At 43.9% G+C, this 21,476-nt stretch overlaps 1 long non-coding RNA gene and 2 other non-coding genes across 3 annotated transcripts; 1 reads left to right on the plus strand and 2 right to left on the minus strand.

Annotated features, from left to right (window-relative positions):
- Positions 1-1,441: 1,441 nt before the first annotated feature.
- On the minus strand, positions 1,442-1,513 carry Trnam-cau (transfer RNA methionine (anticodon CAU)). Its single transcript has one exon. It is a non-coding gene; the product is annotated as a tRNA-Met (tRNA).
- A 177-nt stretch (positions 1,514-1,690) lies between these two features.
- Trnam-cau (transfer RNA methionine (anticodon CAU)) lies at positions 1,691-1,762 on the minus strand. Its single transcript has one exon. It is a non-coding gene; the product is annotated as a tRNA-Met (tRNA).
- Positions 1,763-8,497: 6,735 nt separating this feature from the next.
- On the plus strand, positions 8,498-20,503 carry LOC125941942 (uncharacterized). The gene is made up of 3 exons (XR_007464689.1): positions 8,498-8,788; positions 12,985-13,072; positions 19,920-20,503. It is a non-coding gene; the product is annotated as an uncharacterized LOC125941942 (long non-coding RNA).
- The last annotated feature ends 973 nt before the right edge of the window (positions 20,504-21,476 follow it).

Consider the following 21,476-nt stretch of genomic DNA (forward strand, 5'->3'; position numbering starts at 1 on the left):
TTCGCACGCAGCTGCTTTCATCATGGCCATATCGCCGACACTTAGCACACCGCGGTACCCGGCAGTCACGCCTGATATGACCCGTAGAATGGCACCTCAAGCATAGCGGGGGCGTCCCGGTGCGACGAGTAGAGCCATGATTCCTGCAACCCGCAACTGATGGGGTAAATCTTCTAGCGTCACACCAGGCTTGAGCTTCAGACCAACTGTGCGCGTTGACGAGCCCTTGTCAGCTATTCCATGCACTCGCCAGCGCTCCTTGTAGATATCACTCACTTTCCCGTACGGTGCCAGGGCAGAACGCACTTCTTCGTCTGCTACATTATGTAGTACCCAGTAGAGCTTTATACGTACTTCTTGATTTTCGGGGTCAACCACAAGGCACCGTTTCTCCTGACCCGTACTTCACCGATTCCTACCATCTTCTTAGTAGCTTCGGCACTTTTGAACGTGACGGCCCAAACGTGGTTCATCTGGAACGCCCCCAAAGCTATTACTTCAGGGAGCACTCAAGATGAACCAACATGTCCCGAAAATCTCTACACGATAAGGCCTGGCTTTCAAGTCCCCGTGAAGAAAAACAGTATTCGCAACAGATGTACCTGTTGGCAGCGACCGCAGAACAACTTGATAGTCCTGGCTGTCATCAGCAAAAAACCTGTTTCCGCGGCCCACCTGGGCCGCTGATACCGCTCCGGCGGAGCCCATTCCACAAGCGTCCGTTTGCTATCACGGCCGGAAGTAGAATCCCCACTGCGCCATTCTCTGCTTTACTGTTAATGCGTGTAAATTCGCTCACATTTGTAATAAACGATTAAGCTTCTTAAAGCGCGGAAAGGAAGCGTCGTGCATGAGAGCGATTCGCGGCATACAATATTGCACGCGGCATGAAATAACGCGCTGATTAGATATTTCTGTAAAATGTGAGAAAAATAAAAATAGATGTAGCAGAGCGTGGTTTCGATCCACGGACCTCTGGGTTATGGGCCCAGCACGCTTCCACTGCGCCCACTCTGCTTTACTCTTAACGCGTGTAAATTCGCTCAGATTTGTAATAAACGATTTAAGCTTCTTAAGCGCGGAAAGGAAGCGTCGTGCATGAGAGCGATTCACGGCATACAATATTGCACGCGGCATGAAATAACGCGCTGATTAGATATTTCTGTAAAATGTGAGAAAAATAAAAATAGATGTAGCAGAGCGTGGTTTCGATCCACGGAACTCTGGGTTATGGGCCCAGCACGCTTCCACTGCGCCACTCTGCTTTACTGTTAACGCGTGTAAATTCGCTCACATTTGTAATAAGCGATTTAAGCTTCTTAAAGCGCGGAAAGGAAGCGTCGTGCATGAGAGCGATTCACGGCATACAATATTGCACGCGGCATGAAATAACGCGCTGATTAGATATTTCTGTAAAATGTGAGAAAAATAAAAATATATGTAGCAGAGCGTGGTTTCGATCCACGGACCTCTGGGTTATGGGCCCAGCACGCTTCCACTGCGCCACTCTGCTTTACTGTTAATGCGTCTAAATTCGCTCACATTTGTAATAAACGATTTTAAGCTTCTTAAAGCGCGGAAAGGAAGCGTCGTGCATGAGAGCGATTCACGGCATACAATATTGCACGCGGCATGAAATAACGCGCTGATTAGATATTTCTGTAAAATGTGAGAAAAATAAAAATATATGTAGCAGAGCGTGGTTTCGATCCACGGACCTCTGGGTTATGGGCCCAGCACGCTTCCACTGCGCCACTCTGCTTTACTGTTAACGCGTGTAAATTCGCTCACATTTGTAATAAACGATTTAAGCTTCTTAAAGCGCGGAAAAGAAGCGTCGTGCATGAGAGCGATTCACGGCATACAATATTGCACGCGGCATGAAATAACGCGCTGATTAGATATTTCTGTAAAATGTGAGAAAAATAAAAATAGATGTAGCAGAGCGTGGTTTTCGATCCACGGAACTCTAGGTTATGGGCTCAGCACGCTTCCAATGCGCCACTCTGCTTTACTGTTAACGCGTGTAAATTCGCTCACATTTGTAATAAGCGATTTAAGCTTCTTAAAGCGCGGAAAGGAAGCGTCGTGCATGAGAGCGATTCACGGCATACAATATTGCACGCGGCACGAAATAACGCGCTGATTAGATATTTCTGTAAAATGTGAGAAAAATAAAAATATATGTAGCAGAGCGTGGTTTCGATCCACGGACCTCTGGGTTATGGGCCCAGCACGCTTCCACTGCACCACTCTGCTTTACTGTTAATGCGTCTAAATTCGCTCACATTTGTAATAAACGATTTAAGCTTCTTAAAGCGCGGAAAGAAGCGTCGTGCATGAGAGCGATTCACGGCATACAATATTGCACGCGGCATGAAATAACGCGCTGATTAGATATTTCTGTAAAATGTGAGAAAAATAAAAATATATGTAGCAGAGCGTGGTTTCGATCCACGGACCTCTGGGTTATGGGCCCAGCACGCTTCTACTGCGCCACTCTGCTTTACTGTTAACGCGTGTAAATTCGCTCACATTTGTAATAAACGATTTAAGCTTCTTAAAGCGCGGAAAGGAAGCGTCGTGCATGAGAGCGATTCACGGCATACAATATTGCACGCGGCACGAAATAACGCGCTGATTAGATATTTCTGTAAAATGTGAGAAAAATAAAATAGATGTAGCAGAGCGTGGTTTCGATCCACGGACCTCTGGGTTATGGGGCCAGCACGCTTCCACTGCGCCACTCTGCTTTACTGTTAATGCGTCTAAATTCGCTCACATTTGTAATAAACGATTTAAGCTTCTTAAAGCGCGGAAAGGAAGCGTCCTGCATGAGAGCGATTCACGGCATACAATATTGCACGCGGCATGAAATAACGCGCTGATTAGATATTTCTGTATAATGTGAGAAAAATAAAAATATATGTAGCAGAGCGTGGTTTCGATCCACGGACCTCTGGGTTATGGGCCCAGCACGCTTCCACGGCGCCACTCTGCTTTACTGTTAACGCGTGTAAATTCGCTCACATTTGTAATAAACGATTTAAGCTTCTTAAAGCGCGGAAAGGCAGCGTCGTGCATAAGAGCGATTCACGGCATACAATATTGCACGCGGCATGAAATAACGCGCTGATTAGATATTTCTGTAAAATGTGAGAAAAATAAAAATAGATGTAGCAGAGCGTGGTTCGATCCACGGACCTCTGGGTTGTGGGCCCATCATGCTTCCACTGCGCCACTCTGCTTTACTGTTAATGCGTCTAAATTCGCTCACATTTGTAATAAACGATTTAAGCTTCTTAAAGCGCGGAAAGGAAGCGTCGTGCATGAGAGCGATTCACGGCATACAATATTGCACGCGGCATGAAATAACGCGCTGATTAGATATTTCTGTAAAATGTGAGAAAAATAAAAATATATGTAGCAGAGCGTGGTTTCGATCCACGGACCTCTGGGTTATGGGCCCAGCACGCTTCCACTGCGCCACTCTTTTTTTTTTCTTTATTGCCGTCTTCGACGTACAAACTCAAGGGTTACAAAGGATAAAACGTGCTAGCCACACTTTGGCTAGCACAGCACTAAAATCTTTTCAGTGACACCAGTTCATCCAGTACAGACATCCACTGTGGTGGATCAGGCAGTACTTTGTACGCGTCTCTCACGTAAACAACACTCTCAATGAAGTGTTCTCGCACCGGTTTCACAACGATGTCTGCATGTTCAAATTGCATGCGAGTTTTCCACATCGCGTGGAGGCCCAGGACCATAATGAGGTCATACGGTACTTCCTCTGAGGTATCTATTGGCAAAAAGCGTATCCCATACGGGTCCAGGAGTAACTGTTTCTTCAGCGTTCTCTGCAGAACGTCCCAGTGAAAGATCGGGTCCCAGCAATCTAGGAAAACATGTTCTATTGTTTCTGGTATTTTACATAAAAAGCAGTCGGTTGTCCAGGGGATGAAAATACCCTTGCTATGTAGCCAGGTCTTAACGGGAAGTGTGTTTGTATGTAATTTGAAAAAGAAAGACTTAGTTTATGGCCTTACTGGCATTTTCTTGACTCTATTTAGAACGTCCTGTCCGGGGCCTCCACGGTGTGGCGAACGGTACAAAGGTACAGGTAGCATCGTGTCCACAAGATCTCTGTACAATTTTTTTTTGTAACGGTGGACAGATACTGCAGCGAAAAACGCACATTCAACATCCTATGCGCCAGCACCACTTCATGCAGGTACCCAGTCACGGTTACCGGCATGTTCTGAGCCGACGAAACAACAAATCCCGGAAGAGGTCTACTCAGCCGTGCTTGAATTAGTGTTCCAAGAAAGGGATCATTTGATCCCGCAGAAACACAAAGCGTGACACAATTTGTTGCAAAAACAAGTGAACCAGACCAGCCCACCTTTCTTGTCCGGCAAAAACAAATTTGTTCGACTCGTCCTCTCCCAGGTAGAGGCCCAATGAAAGTGGCGAAAATGCGGTGAATTTTTTGTACGTTTACCCGCGCAGCACACAACACATTCATAACATACCATATCTTGGAAACTAAAAAAAGGTTGCAAACAGTGGCTCTAGAAAACATTGACAATTGCTTGCCTCTCCAACCGTCAGCCTTTTCCTTTGCTGTCGAAACTTGGTCGAGCCAGTACGGTTCAGGCTCACGGTAACTTCCGAGAGGCACCCCCAGGTACTGTGTAGGTAACCTTGACCAATTCAATCGAGAAAAACTCTCCGGCTTGTCTTCCCAACTCCCTTGCCAGAAGCCATAACTTTTATCCCAGTTTATCTGGGCTCCAGTTGAATTGCAAAACTTTTCGACTACAGCAGTTGCCTCTATTATGCTCGCTTTATCTGTGCAGAAAATCGCGATGGCGTCTGCATACGCCAATATTTTAACATGTGCCGCCTGTAGTCGATAGCCTGCTATGCGTTCGTTGTTTTTAATGGCCAAACAGAGTGGCTCGAGATAAGCGGCAAAAAGAAGGGGCGAAAGCGGGCATCCTCGACGCACCGACGAGAGCACACGAAAGCTATCGGTGAGCTCCCCATTAACAATTATTCGCGTTGAGCAGTCTTTGTAAGCCATCGTGACACCTTGCGTTATCACACTGCCCACATTCGTGTGTTCAAGTATGTATAGTAGAGCCTTGTGCGAGACGAGGTCGAAGGCTTTTGCCAAATCGATCTGCATCATCGCGACGTAATCGCCAATCGCATCGCAACACCCTAGCACACTTCGAGCCACGTGTACATTTGTTGTAATACTGCGGCCTTTAATGCCACAAGTCTGGTGCGGCCCTACCAATGTTTTGATGACACTTTGCAGTCGTTTTGCTAAAACTTTCGTGAATATCTTATAGTCAACGTTGGCTAGAGTTATCGGGCGATATGAGCCAGGCAACAAGTGTTTCTTTTCATCATGACTCTTCGGGATTAGTACGATATGCGATGTTGTGAAAGACAGGGGCAATCTTTTTCGGTCGTACGCTTCGCTAGTAACTAGTTGGAGGACATGAGCCAGCGCAGACTTAAAAGTTTTATAGAAAGTGGCCCCTAAGCCATCAGGCCCAGGTGCTTTACCGGGGGCCAAATCGTCTATTGCGCACTCTATCTCACTCAGGGTAATGGGATGTTCAAGCCGTGTCTTAACTTCTTCATCTAGCTTTGGCATCAATGAAAGGAATTCCATCTGGTAGCCATCTTTAGGTTCACGTGGTTGACTCAAGATGGCTTTGAAGTGATCGGCGATCCCTTCCTTGATGTCGTTTTGGTCGGTCGTGATATCATTGCCTTTAGCTAGCTGGCGGATTTCCTTCCGACACGCGTACCTTTTCTCGTCTGAGAGGGCTCGTTTTGTTGGCGCTTCTCCCGCCCACAGCTTCTCAGACCTTGATCGCACAACGGCCGCTTTGTACTTCTCAGAGTCTATCCTTTCGAGTTCGGTTTTTACTTCCTTTATTTCCTTGGTATACACACCAGGCTGGGCACTTTCCATGCTGATGAAAAATTTCATTTGGTGGCGGAGGTTTGTTTCTGCCTGTTTCAGGTTATGCCGAAGTACACTGCTTCTTTCAATAGCCATAGTTTTAACTTCCTGTTTAAATTCTTCCCATTTAATGGCGAAGCTTTCTAGTTGGACTGAACACAGGCTTTCTAGTTCGTTCGCAACAGCATCAACGAAACCATCGTCACCCAACAACTGCACGTTCAATTTCCAGAGGTCCCAGTTAAAGGTGTGTTTGATCTATCTTTTCCCAAAGGTGGTAGTTACCAAGCAGTGATCGCTATAGGCAATGGGTTGCACATCATATTCACTACACAAAGGCACCAATTCGGCTGACACATATAATCTATCTAACCGAGCGTGGCTATCACGCTGGAAGTGGGTAAACTGCGGGTGAGTACCACTGGCGAAGACACTACCGACATCTTCCAAGTCATAATCGTGCACCATCGCATTTAGCAATTCAGCACTCTTGTCGCGAACGTGTGAACGTTTTGCGCGATCGTCAGCAGTGCATACACAGTTAAAATCGCCCAGCAGTATTACCACCTTCTGACAGTTTACGTACGTTTCAAGATGCTCAAAGAAGGATCGCCGGTCCGTTTCGATTTTCGGTGCGTAGACACAAATGACACGGAAATCCTTATCGCAAAACAAAATCAGCCACTAAAAGGCGCCCAGTATCACACGAAAACACTGACTGCACACAAATGCCAAAGTTTCTTCTAATGAATATAGCGCAACCACCTGATCCACCAACAGCGTGAGAAACACACACATCAAAGTGAGTACGAAAATTGGACACCATTATGTCGGTTAGCTCTTGGCTCTCTATTTTGGTTTCTTGGATTCCCACAAGATGCAAGTCATTATCTAAGAGTAGACGACTTAGCTGGCATTGCCGCCTTCTTGCGCTGAGCCCTCGTACATTTAACGTGGCTACCCTTACGGAAATGTCAGATATGGCCCTTATATGTTTTATATATGGCCATATTTGGACATATAAGTGCCCATATAAGGCCTTATACTGCCATATAAGGATCCATGTAAGGACTTATACTGCCATATAAGGGTCTAGATACGGCCTTATACTGCCATATAAGGGTCCATATATGGCCTTATACTGCCATATAAGGGTCCAGATATGGCCTTACACTGCCATATAAGGGTCCAGATATGACCTTATACTGCCATATAATGGTCCAGATATGGCCTAATACTACCATATATGACTGCAAGTAAGGCTTTATAACGTCATATAAGGGTACAAATAGGCGTTCTACTGTCATATATGGCTGCAAGTAAACGCCTTATATTGCCATATAAGGATTTAAAAGTATACCTAAATTGTAGTTGTAACCCCCCTCCCCCTCCACTCACGCGTCGAGCCCCACCAGTCCAACGTGCACCTTCAGCGCTCTGTGCACACTGTCATTACCATTCAGGAGATGGCTTGAGGTCGAATTTTCCGGATTAACAAAAACACTCTATCACCTACTGTCTTCTATTTACTCATTCACTCTTAAAGTACTTTGAGTAAAATGCTGAAGAAATAAACATTGTCATCATCCTTATATATTAAAATTATAATTATTATAATTATGATTTATTATTATAATTATGTTTTGTATTATAGTTATGAGGCATTTGAGTTGCTGTTGGATTCCTCTGGCTAAAGCAAGGTAATTACATATTATGTAAAGTGTTTGCTTCCCCCCCCCCACACACACACACAAATGTACCCCCCCCCCCCCCCCGGCAGAGATCCTGGGTGCGCTACTGCCGTCTAGTATGGGTTATTAGCACCGCGCCTGCCGGACAGCATGGCCTTATTTACGAGATGTAGCTATACTGCACGTAACAAATGCGATGCTTTGCACTGCAACTATAGGCAAAGCATCTCGATCGAAATGAATGTGCTTGCACCGAGCAGGTAGTAACGAGTTGAAGTGAATTTTATCGCAGAAACACACACAATCAACTCATCGTTTTGCACGTTGGCTCACAACCACACCCGATGAATATGTCTACTTTTTGAGAGAGAACATGAACATATACTTTTGCAATCATATATACCGGCCTATGTAAAGCAGCCTGGGAATATTAAAGCATGAGTTAGGAAACCTGCTGCACGAATTCCTATTCGTTATATCAGCTACTGCACAAGCACAAACAAAAAGTTTGCTACATCAGTCAATCTAGATACTTTATTCAAGCCCCATTAAATGAACTACTGCCAAAAATTACCACCAAGCTAAAGTTTTGACACATTCAGTGAAATCCAAACCGAAACCAAACGTGGAATGGCCAATGCAATGTATCGCTTGGCAACACTGGTAAGCTTGCTGCGCCGGCAGCACATGGACGGCAGCTGTCAGATACCGAGGCCTGTTTTCGTGTGTAATTTTCGTTCGTGCATCCGTGTTAACGCAATGTTTTCCGCGGTTTGTGTGTTATTCGTGAACGCAATCGGAACGAGTCCTCATCAACGAAGTTTAACGCGACTGTAAGTAAAGGGAAGCAGCGGGCGCCTTCACCGGCGCGGCCCTCGGCGATCGCTTTGTTTGTATGTGTCGCGCGCACGGTTCAACTTTTGAATACCGTGGCTGCGCGTTGTCGCAGTGCAGTGATGATTATATGCCAGTGCTCATCGTGAAACTGCACAAACCGCGTCACTGCTGATGGAGCTGCCACGTACGTGGATGGCGGCGCCCGAGAAGACCTTTTCTGAAGAGAATGCGTGCCTGGCGATTGTCACTTGCAGTCGCAACTTTTACAAAGGTACGTACAATTCCCCCCCCCCCCCCTCTTGCTATGTGCTATTTGCATAATTTTGAAGCAGTGCGTGTTGCGATACCGCGTAAAGTATAAACCGCATTCACGCAATCTTGCGCGCAACAAGCGACGCGATGGAGATGGCTGTCGCGTTCGTTCGTCGCCTACAAGTCGTACAGCATGCAAGCGACGAGACGAGCGACGTCTCCCCGGTGTTGCCTTTATGAGGGCAGCAAATACTCGCCGAAACTGGCATGACGCTTGCTTTATTAATTTAACGGGTTTTAGTGTAAAGAGCAGCATAAATATTTCTAAATATTTCACTACGTTATTATCCTTGCACGTATCAAAATCTAGTCGTTTGCTCGTTCCGTGCGACAATCGGTAGTACTTGACTGATGTATATCCAGTTCCGACTTCGCGCTATTGGCTAGTCGCTCATAGCACTTCCTGGCGACGAGCGACGTATTCTAAATTTCTAGAACCGAGCGATTGAGCGGAAAGACCAAGCGATCTGTTCGCGCGACGGCCCGTTTCGTCGCTCGTCGCCGTTGCGCACAAAATCGCGTGAATGCGGTTTGGGCTTAAAACACAAGCGGGCGAATCCGCTCCTTCAGTTTCGTCTACAGTCCCTATTATTGTTATGTTTGCCTTGGAGTTCGTGGCGTATGTACATCGGACCCTGTCAACCCAATTACAAGTACGAATGATCTACTAGCACAGAGGCTGACTGTCATATTAATTTGATTGAAGGTCTGCGTTATTCGATCGATCGTTCTTGTTTCGAGTCATGCTATGCTACACGCTATGAAATATCTTGTATTGTTTTATGTTTGAATTCAGCGTTGTAGTTTTGGAGCTAGATGTAGCTATATCATTTGCATTTATTTCACTGTGGTGTGCGCGGCACCTTGTAATAGTCTTTGCAGAGATGGAGTGTACCTGGCTGGCTGCTAGGCGATTCGTCTAGCCGAATTTTAACCAACTTCGTTTATATTAGTGGGCTTTGTCATGCTGGCGGACCTCCAAATCACCCTGGTGACATTACTAAATGCAATTATTAAATATCGACTTTCATTATTACTATTTGCTGCTGTTGCTGATGCCGCTAGCTAGAGAGCTGTCCAGGGGCCGTATTCTGAAACGTTCGCCTAGGCGAAATTTCTTTTTTCGCTTTCAGGCGTGCGCCGATTGGCTGTTTCAGCAAAATTGGATGAGCCGATTGGGTGGTTGAGCCCGACGTCATTAAATTTTGCTCAACCAGCCAATCAGCGCGCACGCTGATTTCGCCTAGGCGAAATTTCGCCTAGGCGAACGTTTCAGAATACGGCCCCAGCACAGCTTCTTTGTCAGTATTTTTAGGTGGCCTCAACTGTGCGGTACTTTCATATGAAAGGCTATACAAATGTTTACACAGCATAGCTGCGGCTGTTTGCATCAAGAGTTTTTTTTTTCTTCTCTAGTGGATATAACTGCTATGCATAAAATTTGCCAACAGTCATTCTTAGCAGTGAAGGAACTTTTACGCCGTTGCTTGCATTGAACTGTAAGATTACTACAACATTCCCAAAATGAGAGAGATTGTCACTGATAAAGTGTTAAATTGTTTTCATGTGATGTCGGCTGCATATATGTGCAGCAATGAACTGATCTAGGGCAAAGTTCAAACGACAAGGAAAACGTTCTAATGCAGTGTCTTTCCTCAGTGAGCTAAGCAAATGGGATGTGCCAAACCAGCAAGGTGTACGAAGATTTAGCTGCAGAGGGAGAACACAAATGGAGATCTTTTTCTCTCTGGATGTATGGCTCACTGGAGTGCAGACTGATTTTCAATATGTATACTAGGCTCTTCGATTGGCCACCCCTGACTGCCCAGGGCTGTCCAAGAAGCGTGTGCACCAATGCTTATTGTTAGTACACAACACCTTGGTCAGTCTGGGACAACTTATTGAAGAAACCGTGTTCACCTTGATTTGTTTTCTGTATTGACTGAAATTATAGCTGTGCGATTTATTATTTAACTGACAAGTGCAAGTATCATAGAGATGCCGGCATGCATGCAGGTTTTTCTTTTATGTGGCGTATCCTTCTGGTATAGGTGAGTAAAACGCAAGATCCAGGAAGCTAGATTCATGGATATCTCAACTTGTTCGGGACTTACATGGATGTGTTTATAGGCTAAATTATTATTTATCATCATCAATCTATCATCGGGACTAAGAAATTGCACGAACTCTTACCAGTAGATTATTATCAAGCATGTTCGTGTGCATTGGCTCCACTTTGATACCAGCCAACATTTTTCTGGTTTTGCAGCAATTTTGTGGCATGGGGGGGGGGGGGCATTATGTTTTTTTAATGTTGTGATTTGCTCTTACCTTCTTTACACTGCGTTCAGTGGAACTCGTTCAAGTTCTGCATTCCCGATTCACACACTGGCGTGAAAAAATTGCCCGATTACACTTAACCCCTTCAGTGACGAAGTATGATTGACTGTCGATAAATGTATGAAATTTACATAAATATATGCCAAGGTGCTGCAGACTCCATTAAGAGCAAGTCAAGATGGTAGAATGACTGCATATTATGATGATTCACCATAATTACAGAGTGATTAAGTATCTAATTGTTGTGCACGCTGTAATGATAGGTCTCTTCATAAAAAATTACTGAATCACTAGTGTGTTACCTGCACAAGTTAATTATTGGTTGCAAGCTTTACTAGAAAGAAGAAAATTATTTAGCAATTGCTACAGAAATGTCCCACATCACACCTTCCGTCAAACACTGTAGTGCCTTCTCCAAAGCTATCTTCGGTAGCAATACATTTCCCTCAGAAGTGAAATGAAGGTACTTGAGGTAACCATAATGTTTAATTTACCCTAAGATTAGTTTTTGTGGTCATTTCCTTGACACAGCTGCACAGAAATGGCAAAAATAAGTTGTGCACACAATTATGTACACCGTGACTGAAGGGAGTATCAATATGAGCTTCAGAGTGTGAGGATTTATTTACAGGAAAGGCAAATGGCTCAGCCTGAGCCAGTGTGCTCTCACCTGCTTTTCTGTTCACATGAGTTGGTAACTGTTATAATAGGGCTGACTCCAAACGTTGCTTGTATTTGTTGAAACCAATTTTTTTTCTCGATATATGTGTTCATGTAGTATTTGAGTCCACTTAATGGTAAAATCATGACAGCAGAAGCTTTCCTTGTTTTTCTTTTACCAATTTGTTAGCGTGGCAGCACATACTGTGCGGTTTATTCTATTATCGAGCCATGCTTTGTACTCGTAGAATATACAACAGCTCTGCAAGAGTTTGGAAAATGTAATGAAACAGGGAAACTGCCTTTTAGCATGTATGCACGTGGACATTTTAAGTTTGTCGCTTCATCTGTCAACTTAGATCCTTCATTTGTCATAGCACTAATACATGGGTACAACACAACAATATAGGCAAGCTTTCAATTTAACAGAAATTTTCATGGTTCTATTGAAATATTGTGTGAAATGTCGCCACTATACCACAACTTTAGTGAGGTTAGATTTCATTTTGACATTCTTGTCCATGTGCTAAATTCTCTTTTGGACAGCTTTTTTTCACATCCTGCAAGCACAACTTCAGCAATGCGTAACCTTTATCTGCATGGCAGACAGGTCAGGACTTAGTGGCATTGTTCTTTGACGTAGTGAATGTTATGTAAGGAATTAGGAACCAGCATTGAGTAGCACTTTGCAGCGCTGCTTAACCATTCCCATGTCTAGTGGCAGCCACCAAGTGACATTTTCCCACTGATTCATGTAATCAATTATGGCTTGCACCCTGTTTTAGGTAGCTCTTTGAACTAGTGCATACAGCCTTCTGCTATCACGTAGCTGCAGCAATAGTATTCAGTTCATGGAATGACTGGGAGCACTCGGTTCTTTACCATCACATTCCAGTGCATATGGCATCACGTGTACTAATCACAAAGACCTCTAGAAAACACCTAACTTGATAACCTACACAGTGCACTTGAGCTTCATATATCATGTAAGCTGCACGCCTATTTGCATTACTCTGCAGTTACATGTGTCTTAAATGAATATTCACCTAATGTACATGTCACTTCAACTGTCTTGCACTGTTCTACACAAGTCGGCTTGCATATGTGATGCTGCTAGCTAATATCTGATAATAATAATAATCCGTGTTTTCTCAGTGGCAGCTGGCCTCCATGGGGCGGTGCAGACAGGGGACTGTCATTGCTGGAGCACCTCGTGGCTATCCACAGGAAATGGAAAAACATGGTAAATTCAAACCCCCTCTGGTTCTCATTTTCATGTTTCCATAAGTGTGTGTGTGTTCATCACCCTGAAGTTACTTAAATTTGAAAACGAAGCCATATAAAGTATACTTATGGTCTCACGTAGTGCATTAATAAACATAAAAGTACAAAATCACGCAGCTTAAGAACCTCAAAGATAATTTGTAGCGGATCAGTCACTGCAGAGGTCAGGATATGTATTGTCGATGCTCGCAGACAATAGAATTGCAGACTTGTTCATCATTAAAAGCAATTATACATTTAGGGTGTGAACATTTGGTAATGGTTTGAGTGAATGCTAGAGACGACTGCATGAATATGCCACCTCTAACGTAATGCCCTGACAGAGGCCCTTAAAGATGAAATAAATGACGATAAGAAGCTTGGTAACAGATTTGTGCAACGAGCAAATTGTAGCACGCACACGGAAAAATACACGAGAAGGCACAAAGAATATCACACGTAGCACTTCATTGTGCCTTCTCATATCTTTGTTCCCTGTTCGCGCTACAGCTCGCTCATTTCAACATAAACAACCAACAAGCCCACATCGCCACTCAGATTTGTGCAGTTTCCTTCGAGTCATATTTGGGTAAAGTACCACAGACTATATTTTAAGTGAAATAAGTTATATTTCCTCGTTTAATTGGCCAACACTGTAGTTAGGCTCTGGGTATATTTTGGCCAGGTATGTATATATGTCAGTGCTACGTTTATTAGATTATGTTTTAGAGTGAGTTTAAGTCATAATTATAGAAATTAATACTTGTGATCATGATATTCTTGCCATAAGTTTATGCAAGGGACATGTAAATTTGGTCTTCATATAAGCAACAACAAATGGAAAGTTGCTGATGATTTTATAGGCATTGAAGATGTCAACATGTTAGCTTATTTGGATGCTTTTGTGTTGTCATGTGGCCTATATCATACGGGATGGAATTGATGGCCAAAATTGTGGACATTTTAACCTCCCAAAGGCCAACATCATATCTTTGATATGCTGAGCTTGATGCCTGAAAATGCTCATTTACTGACGATAAACATAATGTGCAATGCACTGTAGCATTTCTGACATGCTGCAACAGTTTCAGTTGTAGATAGCTCAGCAAACTAATGAGTAATGAGTTACTCTTAGGTTATATATAACTAAAAGAAAATTTAGTTTTTCTTTTGTTTATATATTCATTGGGGGTGATTGTATGAGAAAGAAAGGTGATCAGGTTCTATTCTTCCTTCATATAGAATTGTGTCTGCTTTCCGAACTTTAGGAAAGATGTTCAATTTGTCAGACACTGCCTGCATAACACCACCTCCATAAATAGGAAGAACTGATGTTCATCCGTGATACTCTAAGAACACTGCGATGAATCATAGGTGCACATATAAAAGTAATCACAAGAAGGGCAATGCATAGCAAGCATCTGCATCTAGATCGAGATAGTTAAATTTTGGATTAAGGTGAAACATTGCAGAAGAGCTGCATGCTGTACATGATATTCAGGCTAAATCATTGAAGGTTGATTCATTGAAGGCATTATAAAAATAATGTTTTGCTATTTTCTAATAGCAGCCGGAGTAATTGCTATGAAAGAGAAATAAAATTTTTAAGGAATAAAATAATTAGCTAGTGTCTAGTACAGAGCTTACAGAAATGAAATTACTGAGTGCAAATGTATGGAATAAGTTGTTTCACTTGGAGAGTGCTGCACAGGTCATGGGGCCACTAGAAAATTGTGAGGATATAAGGGAAGAGCGAAAGCATGTGCAGTGAAAATATGGGCGAAAGTGTCTGTAAAGGAGCGAAATCGATTTTAAGACTCTTACTGTAAGCCGATGAATAGGGATTTCAAGGTGGAGGATTGCAAAGGTATAGCTGAATCTCTCTATGAGCCATTGTGACACACATGAACAATTTCCGTAGAAAATGAGAATCTATTTAAGCACGTTACTGAGAGCATAATCACTGGAAAATGTTAGAGCAGAGATCGGTTTGCGTAAACACGGGTTTGGCGCTTACTTTCAACTGCAGTTTACTGAAGAAATGTGATATTTATAAGTACTGAACAAGACCATCATGGGGCATCACATTAATGATAAAGCAACCAAATATTGGAGTCACCAGGACCCCCTAATACAACCACATCATAGCCATGTGCCATGACAGATTGGTACGGCCTAGTATACCAGAGGTGATAAGAGACAATCCGGATTATCGCACAGCATGACGCTTGCCTCTAAAAATATGTGAAGGTAGGTTGAAGCATGTGCGCTGGCCCAGCAAATAATAACCTAAAAAAACAAGACTTAAAAAGCAGATGCTGCATCTATAATGATTACTCGGAAGGAGTACATAGCAGATCAAAAAACGAGAAAGCAAAACCAACCAAGTAAGTTGGTTTTCTGAAGGCACTTCAGGTCTTTATTTGCCACTGCACTGCGTCCAGCAGCATCTGAGGCAACAGAATTGGTCGAGCTTTTTTTGCGATCTTGTGCATCAGGCTCGCTCGTTCACATGGGCACAAAACAAATCCATCTGCCTGCCTTGAGTGTCGGTGGCATATTCTTACCTTGATACCCTGAATCAAGTTTACCAATTCAGTTTTCCGAATTTTCTGCTGCTTCTCAACCTGTGTGCATTCATTGGTTTGCCTCAAAACTGCAACACCAGTGCTTGTTTTGAGACCGTATTCACCCGTTTGACAAGTTTGGTGATGGATCTGACTCCAATTTGTCTTCCACAGTGATGGCATTGTCTTGAATGCCAAGTTGTTGCAGGAGGCCCTTCAGCTACTTACGCAGAACAGCGTGTCTAGGATGGCAGTGTCAGCATTATAATTGCTTGCGATAACATTTGCAGCACCTGTAGCACTCATCACGACAGGGTATACGGCTTTCGTCCATGGGTCAATGGCATCCTGTATTATGCGCTGCATGGCAATCTAGCCAATTGATAACTTGCATGCTTTTCATTGTAATCGTTAGGGGCTTAGCTGCAGCCTTACTAGCCACTGTGGGAGGAGGTTGCTTTTTTCGTACCTTATTTGGGGACGGAGCATTGGGTAGTTCTCAAAAAAAGTTCATTTTTGAGGCAACACAATTAAAGTGTTAGTTACATTCTGCATCAGTGACGCACACACAAGCATGCTGTTTGTTGTTGGGTATCAGGGAAGAGTTCTTTAGTATCTTTCTGTTTAACTTAGTACTAAGTTTAGTGCTAGTAGTAGAAATATGTGATAGTACATTTAGTCCATACATAGCTTCATACATCTCGATCAGAATCTGAGCAGGGCTCGCTAAAGTAACCGACTCTGAGCAAGCTTTATTGTATATCTTCTCTTCATCTTGTAGGCATCAGCGTGCTAGTCAAATTCAAACTTGCGAAACTAAAAAGCAAAAAGAAAGGGAACTGTTTCCTCATGCATACCGCCGCAAACAGCGTGCGTCACTGTTACTGAATATTAGCAACAATGCTTCTTTCCCATTGTTGCTTAATAGTGAGAAACTTTCTTGTGAACTACTTGGTGCTGTAGCCTCAAAAAAATTCAAACTTGCTCCTAATGCATTTAGTAAAGCCCTCAACACACACAAGGAAAAGTTCCTATCCTAATAATTATCCAGTAGGCTCCTTGAAGACAAGGGCTTAATAATAATAATATGGGATACTGTTGGAGCTGTAGACGCCCATCTTATTCCATTACGCCTCCATAAATTTTTCTGTTAAGTACATGGCAGTCACTTACAGCAACATTGGCACTCCCATGTTAGTCATTCTGTGCTATATACACAATGCCAGGTGCTGTAATAGGTCGACAATGAAAATAACAGTCATGGGTACAGCTAAAGCGATTAGAATGTTTAAAGCAGTTAAAAAACAAATGCAGACTGAGGGGCAGAGAAATGAAGAGAGTGCAAGCACTCCTTTGTCTGCGTTTGCCCATGCCGCTTTCAACATTTCAACCATGAATACATAACAGCTTGCCCAATTTTTGGTTCTCTTGGATGCTAAAGCGGTCTCAGATCCTCATGACTGACCATTTCAACTGGATGAATCTACCGCAGTAGTGGTATAGCAGTAGAGCATCCGCCTCGTATGTGGGAGGTACTGAGTTCAAATCCCAGTGCCGCCAGAAAACCTCCGTTTCTTTCTGATGGGTAGAGATGTCCCTTGGCCTGGCGCTCGGCTTCTTGTGAGGGTTCACATCTTGAAAGAGATTTCATGCGTGCTCTCTGGGCACTTATTGTCCAACGACAGATGGCCTTGTTGAAGAGTATCAGCCTCGGCTGCTTTGAGGCAAGTGCAGCCGCTAGGTACCTACCGGTGAAATAGGTACAAGCATGCTCCCGGTCTGGTGTGATGGATAGTTGTTTGGCACGTATGTCTGTGTGCAGTCAAACAGTAATGAACGTCAGAGACGCGCGAACCGATGTGAACCAAAATTTAAGATGATGACTGTAACAAGACAAGCACTAAACACAGAATACTTATCAAAGGTCCCTAAAACAAACACGTCTAACACTAAGTCCTACGCGCAGCGTTCAAGAAAAGAGCCAGTACGTCTCATGGCTACATTCCTGATGGTGTCGTCGATCAGTGGTAGATCGTCTAGCTGTCGCGACGATTTCCGTTGGAGGCGACCCAAGGCATGATGACCCTCGTGGAAGGCCAGCCAAGGCAGGGTGACGGCAATGGTCATCAGATGAGGCAGGCGACAGCTGCATTACCATGGCCTGAGGACTCGAACGGCTGTCGGGCGGGTTGCTTCCACCGCCACAACCTCACATGCCACCTCGAGCAAGAGGCGGCTTCAAAGCAAAGGCCTCGGTTAGGCCTCACCCCGGACACAGCCTAAAGATGCTCCAACAGGCGGCTACGAGCAGGCTACAGCCAGGCCTGCTCCAAATGGCGTCACGCCAGGCGCCACTCTGCGTCTGCACCGACAGGCAGGCGCGTTGTCCTCAGGGCTGCCTCAGGTACCACGGCAGGAGCTCCCGAAACAGCGCACTGGTCCTGCGTCTTCTAAGTTGCTAGCCCCCTCTGCCCATATGGCACCCACCTCTCTTCTTCCTTCTCTATTGTTTCTTTTCTGAGCACTGCCAAGCACGCAATCTGCGCCTGGCTCGCCTTCTGTTTCTTCTTCCTTCATTCACAGTCCTCAAGAGTTTTCAAGCAGTCCACACACATAAACAACACTCATAAGGTCCTTGCACTGCACCTGGTGCTTGGCCATTATGGGACCTCAGCGCTTCGAAAGGGAATTTGGGGCACCACATAGGAAATTGCCACTATTGGGAATGGCCCAGACCTACTTCTTTTTGAAGTAGGTCTGGGTTTTGATTTGTCAAAACCAATGAGGGTTTTGACTGGTATTTAGAGCACAGGCTCCTCTCCCTGAAGAAAGCCAAACGCCATGCTGGGGTACACTTGTGTCCATTTGAATCAGTGGGCGCCATGCGGTGGTAGAAATTGAACCTACGACTTCCTGCGGCCGAGGAGGGCAATCCACAACAAGGGCAATCAAACAAATGCACCCTACATGTGAAGTAGCGGGAGCCATTTTCACAAGACAAACTGAGCTGATGCACTCACCAAAGTAGCAGGGAAAAACATTCTCTTGGGAAAGTTTCACCCACTGGAGACAGGCAGGTAATTGTGTTGTGACCCTATGTGAATGAGTAGGCCAATAGTAAAAGGTCGCTTGAAAGCTCGGCTATATGTTTGCCTCAGGCGCTGCCAGACACAGCGCAACGAAAATAGAAGCCTGAAGTACCTTTCTACTGCTTGGTAAGTTTGCCCATCAGTAAATGGCTTCGTGCAAGCAGTCCCTGTTCTGGCCTCTTGCTTCAGCTCATACATCCCCCCAGACAACTTGCTGAAGTAGGCTCAATCACAAAAACTTGGATACATCACAGGATGCATTCATGCTGTAGTTATGCTAATGTCACATGGCGCTCAAGTTTGAAGCTGGCCACCCACATTCCCTCTAAAGTATTATTGAAATCCATTCTATTGTCGATTTGCCATTAATATTTGGTCAGAGGTACCAATGTATTTAAACAAATTTAACATTATCATGACTTCAGCTGTGAAAACTTTTCAGTATATGTGAAAACTTCCTTGTGGTTACAGCATTTATAAAATATTGTGGACAGGTACATGAATATTTAGCTCATGTATGATGCCCATGTGCTACATAAACACTTTATGAAAGCATCTAGGGCTGGGATAGCGTAATTATTCTATTGGAATTGTCTTGTGCGTTGTAAGGGTAGCATTCTGCTTACATGATCATGATTGGCTGGCTATGTGCAGTGGATGAAAATTTCAATGTAGAAATGAAGGGAAAGGAATCACTACAGTATACCAGTCCTGCTGATACTTTGCAGCATACTTCTTGTGGAACGAGCATATGCACTAGGTATTTTTTATGCATTTGTTTATTCCTATTTTAAACACTTAAGAAAATGACACAAAGTGGAAGGCTATGTTATATGCAGGGTAAAATCTTAAGTTAATTTCCACAGCCACCTAGTTCAGCCTAATCTACGGCACACTAAGATTGTGTCGAAAAGCCAGCTACCAAAGAATCAAACAAAGGTGTAACTTACAAGAATGGACAAGTCTTATTTTCGAACCTTGAAAACATACATTTCAAATAAGAATTTAAGCTTAAGAAATCTGCACTTCTGGCTGGCCCTCCAGTTTCTTAAACTTCAGTAGTGTCGTCCCATAGTAGGTGGTCCTCAGTGGTGTCAGTTGAGCTTCAGATGCCAGTTCTCTTGAAGCTTTTGATGACAGTGTCATCAGAAATCATGTTCTGTGCCTCTAGGACCAATGGACACAACAGTTCCACTGGCAGCCTTCTAAACTTGCCTCCCGGTGCCAGGGAATGATCACAAATACTGAAAGTCTGTGATTCTTTGTATGTAGAAGGCAGCTGCTGACATGTTCTCATGAAGCCCATGCCGCCACATGAAGCACATCATCCAGTTGCTGCTTGCGTTGAAGTTTGTAGTTGGAATGCCCTGCTTCCTTGTAAGTCGGCGAGCGTCCTTCTGTATCATTTAAATTTACACAGCACACTCATGAAGCCCATGCCGCCACATGAAGCACATCATCCAGTCGCTGCTTGCATTGAAGTTTGTAGTTGGAATGCCCTGCTTCCTTGTAAGTCGGCGAGCCTCCTTCTGTATCATTTAAATTTACACAGAACAGCTGTCCAGAGGCTTCTGAGCTATAAAGCACTGCTACTTCAACTTGCGAGTAAAAATCAGTCTTGGGTCAGCGGAAATTCCTGCTTGCCTTGCTGGTAGCATTCAGCTTTTCATGCGGCCATCTCTAATGGCAGATGTGTACTTTGCTGACGCCGAAGTACCTTCTGAATTAACGACTGCCATTCTACAAAGCATGTTGAAATGCTTTTGAGCTTGAAGTGGGTGCTGTAGCTAGCTTGCAACCTTATGTGGCACGCTAGCAGTCTGATCACTCCATGCATGCGTGGCATGACCTGTCTAGACTGACAAAAAAAAGGGAAAAATACTAGCTTTGTGCATATAGCACTAGATAGCTCCAGTGCTGGTACTGCCACTGGCATCCGCAGCTGGCCATTATCATCAGTCGAAGTCAAAACCAGGCCACCGGTTGCAGTGTTGAGTTGTAAGTGTGGTCATTGTGTGGGAGGGGGAAAAATATGTGAATTTTCATAATGTGCAAACTTACGGTGTGTACTATTATTAATTAACCAAGCAGGTATGCAGTAAGGCCTATGTTGGGATTATTGCTGCTATTCAATAGGAATCTGTGTAATGAGAACAGCTTGGTGTGCCTGGCCTACAATTACTTGAAAATATGCATTTGCTTCCAATTGGCCCTTCACCAGCCACAAAGCTGGCTTCAAAACAGTCATAAATATTACTTGTGCTGCTTTCACCACTTGTTAGTCTTTTAATGTTTATGCTCAATTCCTCATTTCTCAGTGTATTAATCAACACAATAAGTATTGTACTTAGTCTTCTGTCGTATGGCAATAATGGTTCATTTGTTTGTGCAGCTGTTTTCACAACGCGGACGACACCGTGTCAAAGGAAGTTATGGAAAAGAGACTGAAAGCAGTGCAATGGTACCCCTTGCAGCAATTGGGTAATGTGCTGTAGTAGTGAACTTTGCAATAAAGTTTTATCTCTGTTCATATTGCTTTCAGATGTTATAAATGTGATTTCCACATCACACACATACCATGACCTGAAGTTTTGGATGGAATGGTGAGCATATTTATGCAGTGAGCCATCTTAAGTGCCGACTGGCATACTCTAGTGTTCAAGGGCACTGAATGTATTCTAATTAAGACTGCAAGACTGTAATACAATCACAGTCAGAATTCATCAAT

This window comes from Dermacentor silvarum, unplaced genomic scaffold, assembly GCF_013339745.2.
Source record: "Dermacentor silvarum isolate Dsil-2018 unplaced genomic scaffold, BIME_Dsil_1.4 Seq667, whole genome shotgun sequence".
Lineage (NCBI taxonomy): Eukaryota > Metazoa > Arthropoda > Arachnida > Ixodida > Ixodidae > Dermacentor > Dermacentor silvarum.